Source organism: Rana temporaria, chromosome 1 (assembly GCF_905171775.1).
Source record: "Rana temporaria chromosome 1, aRanTem1.1, whole genome shotgun sequence".
NCBI classification, from domain to species: domain Eukaryota; kingdom Metazoa; phylum Chordata; class Amphibia; order Anura; family Ranidae; genus Rana; species Rana temporaria.
This window is the reverse complement of record NC_053489.1, coordinates 671187375-671195451: the sequence shown is the minus strand read 5'-3', so window position 1 is coordinate 671195451 and position 8077 is coordinate 671187375. Positions and strand designations below refer to the sequence as shown.

The following is an 8077-nucleotide window of genomic DNA, read 5'->3' as shown; positions in this document are numbered from 1 at the left end:
AGTTTAGAGAAGAAAGCTATACAGCTTCAATTAGAGACAGATCCCCTAAAAGCAAACCGCTTCTGCTGTGCCATTACCAAGCACTGTGCTATACAGAGCTCTTTTCTAAGCTAAAAGGTTAAAAAAAAAAAATGACTGCCATGCTCACTCACTGTACATAAATGTTTGTTGAGCTGATGTAAAAAACATACACACAATCAGGGTGAAAATTGCTGCACTTCCTCTATTACGTGCGATTCCTATATTGTCAGTGCCACCTAGTGGTCAGATTGCATTTTTGTTTTTCCAGAAATACCTCAATTTTCACCCTGATTGTGTGAATGTTTGCCGCATCAGCACAACACATGTTTTATTCATAGACCCCTCTGTAAAACAAGTATCATGGGCGCACTTTGTATTAAACGTCCATTTTGTAAAATGCGTTTTCTCATTAACCACTTGACGACCGCTTCACAAACATATACGTCTGCAGAATGTCTCTTGTGCACAAAGCAACGTACCTGTACGTTTCTTTGAAAAGCCCGCCGCAAGCTCCATGACCGTGCCCGCGGGCCAGCGCACTCGATGTCCACCGGTGTCCCGCGATCGTGTCACGGAGCTGCAGAACGGGGGGATACCTATGTAAACAAGACATTTCCCTGTTCTGCCTAGTGACAGGACACTGATCGTCTGCTCTCTGTCATTGGGAGCAGTGATATCTGTCATGTCAATGGTAGTCCATCCCCCCTAGGGTTGCCACCTGTTCAGGATTCACCCGGACAGTTTGGGTTTTGAATCATGTGTCCAGGTTTCAGTCCACCCGAAAACCTGGACACATGATTTAGACAGGAATGTGACTCGGAACAAGGCTTGACAAGAGGTTGAGGTGGCACTATGTGCGCCACATTACTATTCTCTTTGGAACAGCCAAAGGTGTCCCAGGTCTGTTACAATCCTATAGTGCATGGGTCTTCAAACTACGGCCCTCCAGTTGTTCAGGAACTACAATTCCCATCATGCCTAGTCATGTCTGTGAATGTCAGTGTGTTACAATGCCTGATGGGATGTGTAGTTCTACAACAGCTGGAGGGCCGTAGTTTAAGAGTCCCTGCTATAGTGTATACTAAAAGAAAAAAAAATTACTAGGCGCTGCTAAAGTGTTTGGGTTTGACTTGAAGAAAAAGTGGCAACTCTAATCCCCCCCACAGTTAGAATCACTCCCTAGGACACACTTAACCCCTTCCTTGCCCCCTAGTGTTCAACCCCTTCCCTGCCAGTGTCATTTACACAGTAATCCCTGCATTTTTATAGCACCGATCGCTGTATAAATGACAATGGTCCCAAAATAGCGACAAAAGTGTCCGATGTGTCCGCCATAATGTCGCAGTCATGATCAAAATCGCAGATAGCCGCCATTACTAGTAAAAAATAATATATATTAATAAAAATGCCATAAAACTATCTCTATTTTGTAGACACTATAACTTTTGCGCAAACTAATAAACGCTTTTTGTGATTTGTTTTTACCAAAAATATGTAGAAGAATACGTATCGGCCTAAACCAAGGAAAAAATAATTTTTTTATATATTTTTTCAGTGATATTTATTATATAAAAAAGTAAAAAATATTGCCTTTTTTCCCCCAAATTTTCGCTCTTAATTTGTTTATAGCGCAAAAAATAAAAACCGCAGAGGTGATCAAATACCACCAAAATAAATCTTTATTTGTGGGGGAAAAAAATACGTCAATTTTGTTTGGGTACAACGTCGCACGACCGCGCAATTGTCAGTTAAAGCGACACTTTTGATGCACTTTGCTGGATTGACACTTTTATCAAAACATAAACTTTTAATATATGTCTGCAAATTCTGCAAAATGTAGTATATTATATATATATATATTTTTTTTTATTTTTTTATTTATTTAGTGCAATTAACAAAAAAAATGTAATAAAAAAAAATGAATATATTGTTGCTTCTTAAAAGTCCTCCTATTTTCACAACAGAAAGTGTAAATGCGGCCCGGGGGGGAAAAAAATAAATATTCACTGGTTAAATAGATTAATATTTTAGCATGACGCAAATTTGTGTCGCTAATTTGCTACGTGGTCGCCATCTAGTGGATGAAAACAATAATGAGCCTTCGTACACGCTACACATTCTATAAACACACATTTTATTTTCTGGTAATCATATTTTTTTTTTTTAAAAAGGACGTGTCCTGAGCTCAAAATGCAAACATCATATCATACAGAAGTTTTTTTTTTTTTTTTTTTTTTTTAAATCACAGCTTATAAAAGGTTTTAGTTACAACAAATTCTGTAAGTGCCAAGCAGCATATAAGAGGGCAGTATCGTTATATAATGTACATCAAAATATAAAAGAAACAAAAAAATATTCTATATATATATTGTATATAAACGTGAAACGTATAGAAAATTCAGACTAATGGCCCGTACCCACGATCTGAAAAATACCGCTCTCGATGCGATCGTACGCAGTGCCGGCCCAAGACATTGTGCTGCCTGGGACCAATAATGAAATGCTGCCCCCCCCTCCCCACAGAAAAAAAATCACGCCAACAAAAAGGCCCCCACATTCATTATTTTATATCATGATCATGATGTATAAAGGAGTATAAAGAGGACCTGTCATGGCTCTATACATGTATAAAGGAGTATAAAGAGGACCTGTCATTACTCTTTACATGTAAAGGAATATCAAGAGGACCTGTCATGGCTCTATACATGTATAAAGAAGTATAAAGAGGACCTGTCATGGCTCTATACATGTATAAAGGAGTATAAAGAGAACCTGTCATGGCTCTATACATGTATAAAGGAGTATAAAGAGAACCTGTCATGGCTCTATACATGTATAGGAGTATAAAGAGAACCTGTCATGGCTCTATACATGTATAAAGAAGTATAAAGAGGACCTGTCATGGCTCTATACATGTATAAAGGAGTATAAAGAGAACCTGTCATGGCTCTATACATGTATAAAGGAGTATAAAGAGAACCTGTCATGGCTCTATACATGTATAAAGAGGGCCTGTCATGGCTCTATACATGTATAGGAGTATAAAGAGGTCCTGTCATGGCTCTATACATGTATAAAGGAGTATAAAGAGGACCTGTCATTACTCTTTACATGTAAAGGAATATCAAGAGGACCTGTCATGGCTCTATACATGTATATAGGAATATAAAGAGGACCTGTCATTGCTCTATACATGTATAGGAGTATAAAGAGGACCTGTCATGGCTCTATACATGTATAAAGGAGTATAAAGAGGACCTGTCATTGCTCTATACATGTATAGGAGTATAAAGAGGTCCTGTCATGGCTCTATACATGTATAAAGGAGTATAAAGAGGACCTGTCATGGCTCTATACATGTATAAAGGAGTATAAAGAGGACCTGTCATTGCTCTATACATGTATAGGAGTATAAAGAGGACCTGTCATGGCTCTATACATGTATAAAGGAGTATAAAGAGGACCTGTCATGGCTCTATACATGTATAAAGGAGTATAAAGAGGACCTGTCATTGCTCTATACATGTATAGGAGTATAAAGAGGACCTGTCATGGCTCTATACATGTATAAAGGAGTATAAAGAGGACCTGTCATTGCTCTATACATGTATATAGAGGACCTGTCATTACTCTTTACATGTAAAGGAATATCAAGAGGACCTGTCATGGCTCTATAAATGTATATAGGAGTATAAAGAGGACCTGTCATTGCTCTATACATGTTTAAAGGAGTATAACGAGGGCCTGTCATGGCTCTATAGATGTATAAAGAGGACCTGTCATGGCTCTATACATGTATATAGAGGACCTGTCGAGACTCTTTACATGTAAAGGAGTATAAAGAGGACCTGCCATGGCTCTATAAATGTATAAAGGAGTATAAAGAGGACCTGTCATGGCTCTATACATGTATCCAGGAGTATAAAGGGACCTGTGAATTGCCGGCGGCCACAATGTCTTTTGCGCAAACTAATCAATGTACGCTAATTGTGTTTTTTTTTTGGTACCAAAAATATGTAGAAGAATACATATTGGCCTAAACTGAAGAAAATAGTTTATTTTTCTAAATTTTGGGGATATTTATTATAGCAAAAAGTTAAAAATATATATATATATTTATAGCACAAAAAATAAAAACCGCAGAGGTGATCAAATATCACCAAAAGAAAGCTCTATTTGTGGGGGAAAAAGGACATCAATTTTATTTGGGTAGCGGAGCTGGCGGAACGGGCTAGCGGGCATCAGTATGCTGCCCCCCTAAAAGTGCTGCCTGGTACCCATGGTACCACCCGGTCCCATCATAGGGCCGGCCCTGATCGTACGATAATCGGATCGTTAGTACGGAGCTTTCGAGAGCCGATCACGACAATTCATCCAATATTATTAGATCTGACAAGAACAAAATTCTTTCCTCGTACGATACCAGATCGTACGATTTTCGTTTAGTAAGTACAGTTGTCGTCTAAAAATACAATACAAATACATTACAACACGTGACATTATTTTTTTTTCTGTCGTACGAGAATTTTCACGACTTTAGTAACCTATTCAGCTTTACTTGCGACTATTAAGCGAAAAAAGTCGGGCGATCTGTCGTTCGATTTTCAAATTTGTGTGTACGGGCCACTAGACACATATATAATGCCTTATTTCTCATGTATTGAACAGATACAAATTAAGATTGCGTACATTCAAGTGTGAGAACAAAAAGAAAATATAGAAGAGAAAATAGACAAAGAGAGGGAGAGAGAAAGAGAGAGAAAGAGAGAGAAAGAGAGAGAGAGGGGGAGAGAGAAAGAGAGAGAAAGAGAGGGAGAGAGAAAGAGAGAGAAAGAGAGAGAAAGAGAGGGAGAGAGAAAGAGAGAGAAAGAGAGGGAGAGAGAAAGAGAGAGAAAGAGAGGGAGAGAGAAAGAGAGAAACAAAAGGGAGGTTTGTTAGTGTCGGTGAAAGATTGAGAGCGATTGGGAGAAAATGTAGGATGGGAAGGAGGGAAGGAAGGAAGGAAGGAAGGAAAGAAGGAAGGAGGGAAGAAAGGAAGGAAGGAAAGATGGGAGGAGGGAAGAAAGGAAGGAAGGAAGGAAGGGAAGAAAGGAAGGAAGGAAGGGAAGGGAAGGGAAGGAAGGGTGTGTTGGTGAATGATAGGGACAGATGGGGGGAAAGTAGTTTATGACTTAAGAGAGAGGGGTGAAATGAAGGGAGGGAGCAAGGAAAGACGGAAAGGCGGTAGGGAGAGAGAGAAGGAATGAAGGGAGGGAGAGAGGAAGAAAGGAAGGAAGGAAGGAAGGAGGGAGAGAAGAAAGGAAGGGATGGATGAAGAGAGGGAGGGAGGAATGGAAGGAAGGAATGAAGGAAGGAAGTGAGAGTGGAAGGGATGAAAGGAAGGAAGGGAAGGAGGGAGGAAGAGAAGAAGGAAACGAGAGAGGGAGAGAAGAAAGTAAAGGAGGGAAGTAAGGAACAAATGATGAGAGGATGGGAAAGAGGAAGGGAGGAAGAGAGGAACAAAAGTGGAAGAAAGAAAGGGTGGGAGGGAGATACGAAGGGAGCGAGGAAGAAAACAGGAAGGAATGGAGGGAGGGAAGGAAGAAAGGCAGGAAGAGAGGAAGGAAGAAAGAAAGAAAGAAAGAGAGGAAGGAAGGGAGAGAGGGAGAGAAGAAAGGGAGGGAGTGAAGGAAGGGACAGAGAGAGGAAGGGAGGAAGGAAGGAAGGGAAGAAGGGAGGAAGAGAGGAAGGAAGAGAGAGAGGCAAAGAAGAATGGAGGGAAGGGACGAAGGGAGGACAGGATAGAGGAAGGGAGGAGAGGAGAGAGGAAAAAAAGGGGAAGGAAGGGAGGGAGGGAGGAAGTGAGGAAAGAATAAAGAGAGGCAAAGAAGAATGGAGGGAAGGAAGCAAGGAACAAAGGGAGGACGGGATAGAGGAAGGGAAGGAGAGAGGAAAAAAAGGGGAAAGAAGGAAGGGTGGGAGGGAGAGAAGAAAGAAAGGGAGGGAGGGAGAGAAGGAAGGGACGAAGGGAGGACAGGAGAAAGGAAGGGAAGGAAGGGAGGAAGAAAGGAAGGGAGGAAGGGAGGAAGAAAGGAAGGAAGGGAGGACGGGATAGAGGGAAGGAGAGAGGAAAAAAGGGGAAAAAAGGAAGGGTGGGAGAGAGAGAAGAAAGAAAGGGAGGGAGTTAAGGAAGGGACGAATCGAGGACAGAAGAAAGGAATGGAGGAAGATAAGGAAGGAAAGAAGGAAGGGAAGGAGGGAGGAAGAGGGGAAGGAAGAGAGAGAGGCAAAGAAGAATGGAGGGAGGGAAGGAATGAAGGGAGGACGGGATAAAGGAAGGGAGGGAGAGAGGAAAAAAAGGGGAAGGAAGGAAGGGTGGGAGGGAGGGATGGAGAGAGGAAGGAAGGAAGGAAGGAGGGAGGAAGAGGTGAAGGAAGAGAGAGAGGCAAAGAAGAATGGAGCGAGGGAAGGAAGGAATGAAGGGAGGACGGGATAGAGGAAGGGAGGGAGAGAATTAAAAAAGGGGAAGGGTGGAAGGGTGGGAGGGAGAGAGGAAGGAAGGGTTAATGTTGATTAAATCTAGATAGGGAGGAAGGACACAAGAAATGAAGAAGGTTACATGTACATTTTAAAGACTTGGATAAGAAGAATTCACATTTCATTGATTTTACAGAAAATGCCAATATCTAATACATTGTGCTCCGGGTGTCACCGGATTGGCAGTAGATGGATGTTGCTGAGGACGGTGGTCTGGCTTCAGCTTGTATCTTCAGTTTGTAGGCGACACAGAAATGTCCACAGAGACCTGAGAGATGACACAGGACAGGTCTTTGTAAATGGTAAATATACATTTTTTTCAGTTTTATTTTCATGTATTTGTCTTAAAGTAGAACTAGAGGGAAAATGAGGAGTAATACACCTGTTTTTCTTCTTTTCACTATCTGTGTCCCATTGGGGAAATGTCCTATGACTTCCTGTCCCATAGCTGGGGGTAATATGAGCCGGGGGACCTGTCATAGGCACTCATCAAGAATGTCAACTATGCCCACCATTGTATCCTAGCTGAAAACATGCACAGACCCCCCCCCCCCACCCCTTCCTTGAGAAGACTTTAGTGTAGCCCAGCCTTTCTCAACCTTTTTATTCCAGAGCAGAGGCCTAACTAGAACCTTTAGGGCCTTATTGCAATAAACCATGAAGGGCCCCCCTGACCGCTGGTGTCCTTTCCATTGGTCCTGGAGCCCTTTCCATTTGTCCCAAGGCCTTTGCCTCCGAGCCCAGGGCTCTTCCCACTGATCCCAAGGCACTTTACTCCCGTTGATTGGCGCTTGGTAAGCCCTAGCCCTAGTTGCATGACAAGTCAAAACACATTCATTCAATGGGTGCTGTCTTAAGCAATGCAACTCAAGTTGCATTAAAAAAAAAATAGGTTCCTGCGCTACTTTTCTGCGACTTTTGTGCAATTTGAGTGCCATGGACTGCAATGTTAAATCACAAAAGTTGCAAACAAGCCACGGTCCTGCAGCACCCCACCCCATGGTGTCAGAATGCCAGGACCTAGTCTCAAGCATGACCTTTGCAGCCCTAGCTTCGCCATAAATGCCTACTTGAGGTTCAATGTCCTCTACAATGGTGGACAGTGGCTAGAACACCATAGCTAAAATGATTTTTTGTTGGCTCTTCCAAGTGGCATTGGCCCTGAATTAAGCAGACACCATCAATTGGGAGATCAGTTGGGGAGCTGCGGTGGCTCAACGCGATTGGCACTGCGCTGACAAGCCATTCACCTCTGCAGCTAGGGGTTCAGATCCCAGTCTCAGCTACATGTGAATTGAGTTTGGTGGTCTCAGCCCGGCTCCCGGTGGGTGTGCTATGCGAGGTAAGCCACCTACACGCACTCGAAATTGGGTTAACATGCACGCACTTTGACCACGCGGTCTCTAAAAAAAAAGAGAGGCGAGGGACTAACGGGGCTGGTTGAGCGGGCTAGATCCTCTCACTCCCTTATAGGGAGTCCCTCTGCCCCGTTGGGCTTCAAAGTGGAGCAGGTAGGGTGGGCTGTGTGGGAGGACCCCCT

At 42.6% G+C, this 8077-nt stretch overlaps 1 protein-coding gene across 2 annotated transcripts in view; it reads right to left on the bottom strand.

Moving 5' to 3' along the window:
- Positions 1-6498: 6498 nt before the first annotated feature.
- The window catches only part of LOC120924625 (C-C motif chemokine 19-like), a 66316-nt gene continuing 64737 nt past the window's right edge, over positions 6499-8077 (bottom strand). For both annotated transcript variants that reach the window (XM_040335623.1, XM_040335622.1), the window contains exon 4: positions 6499-6805. The gene's annotated coding sequence lies outside the window, so the exon portion shown is untranslated. The remainder of the gene's footprint in view (positions 6806-8077) is intronic.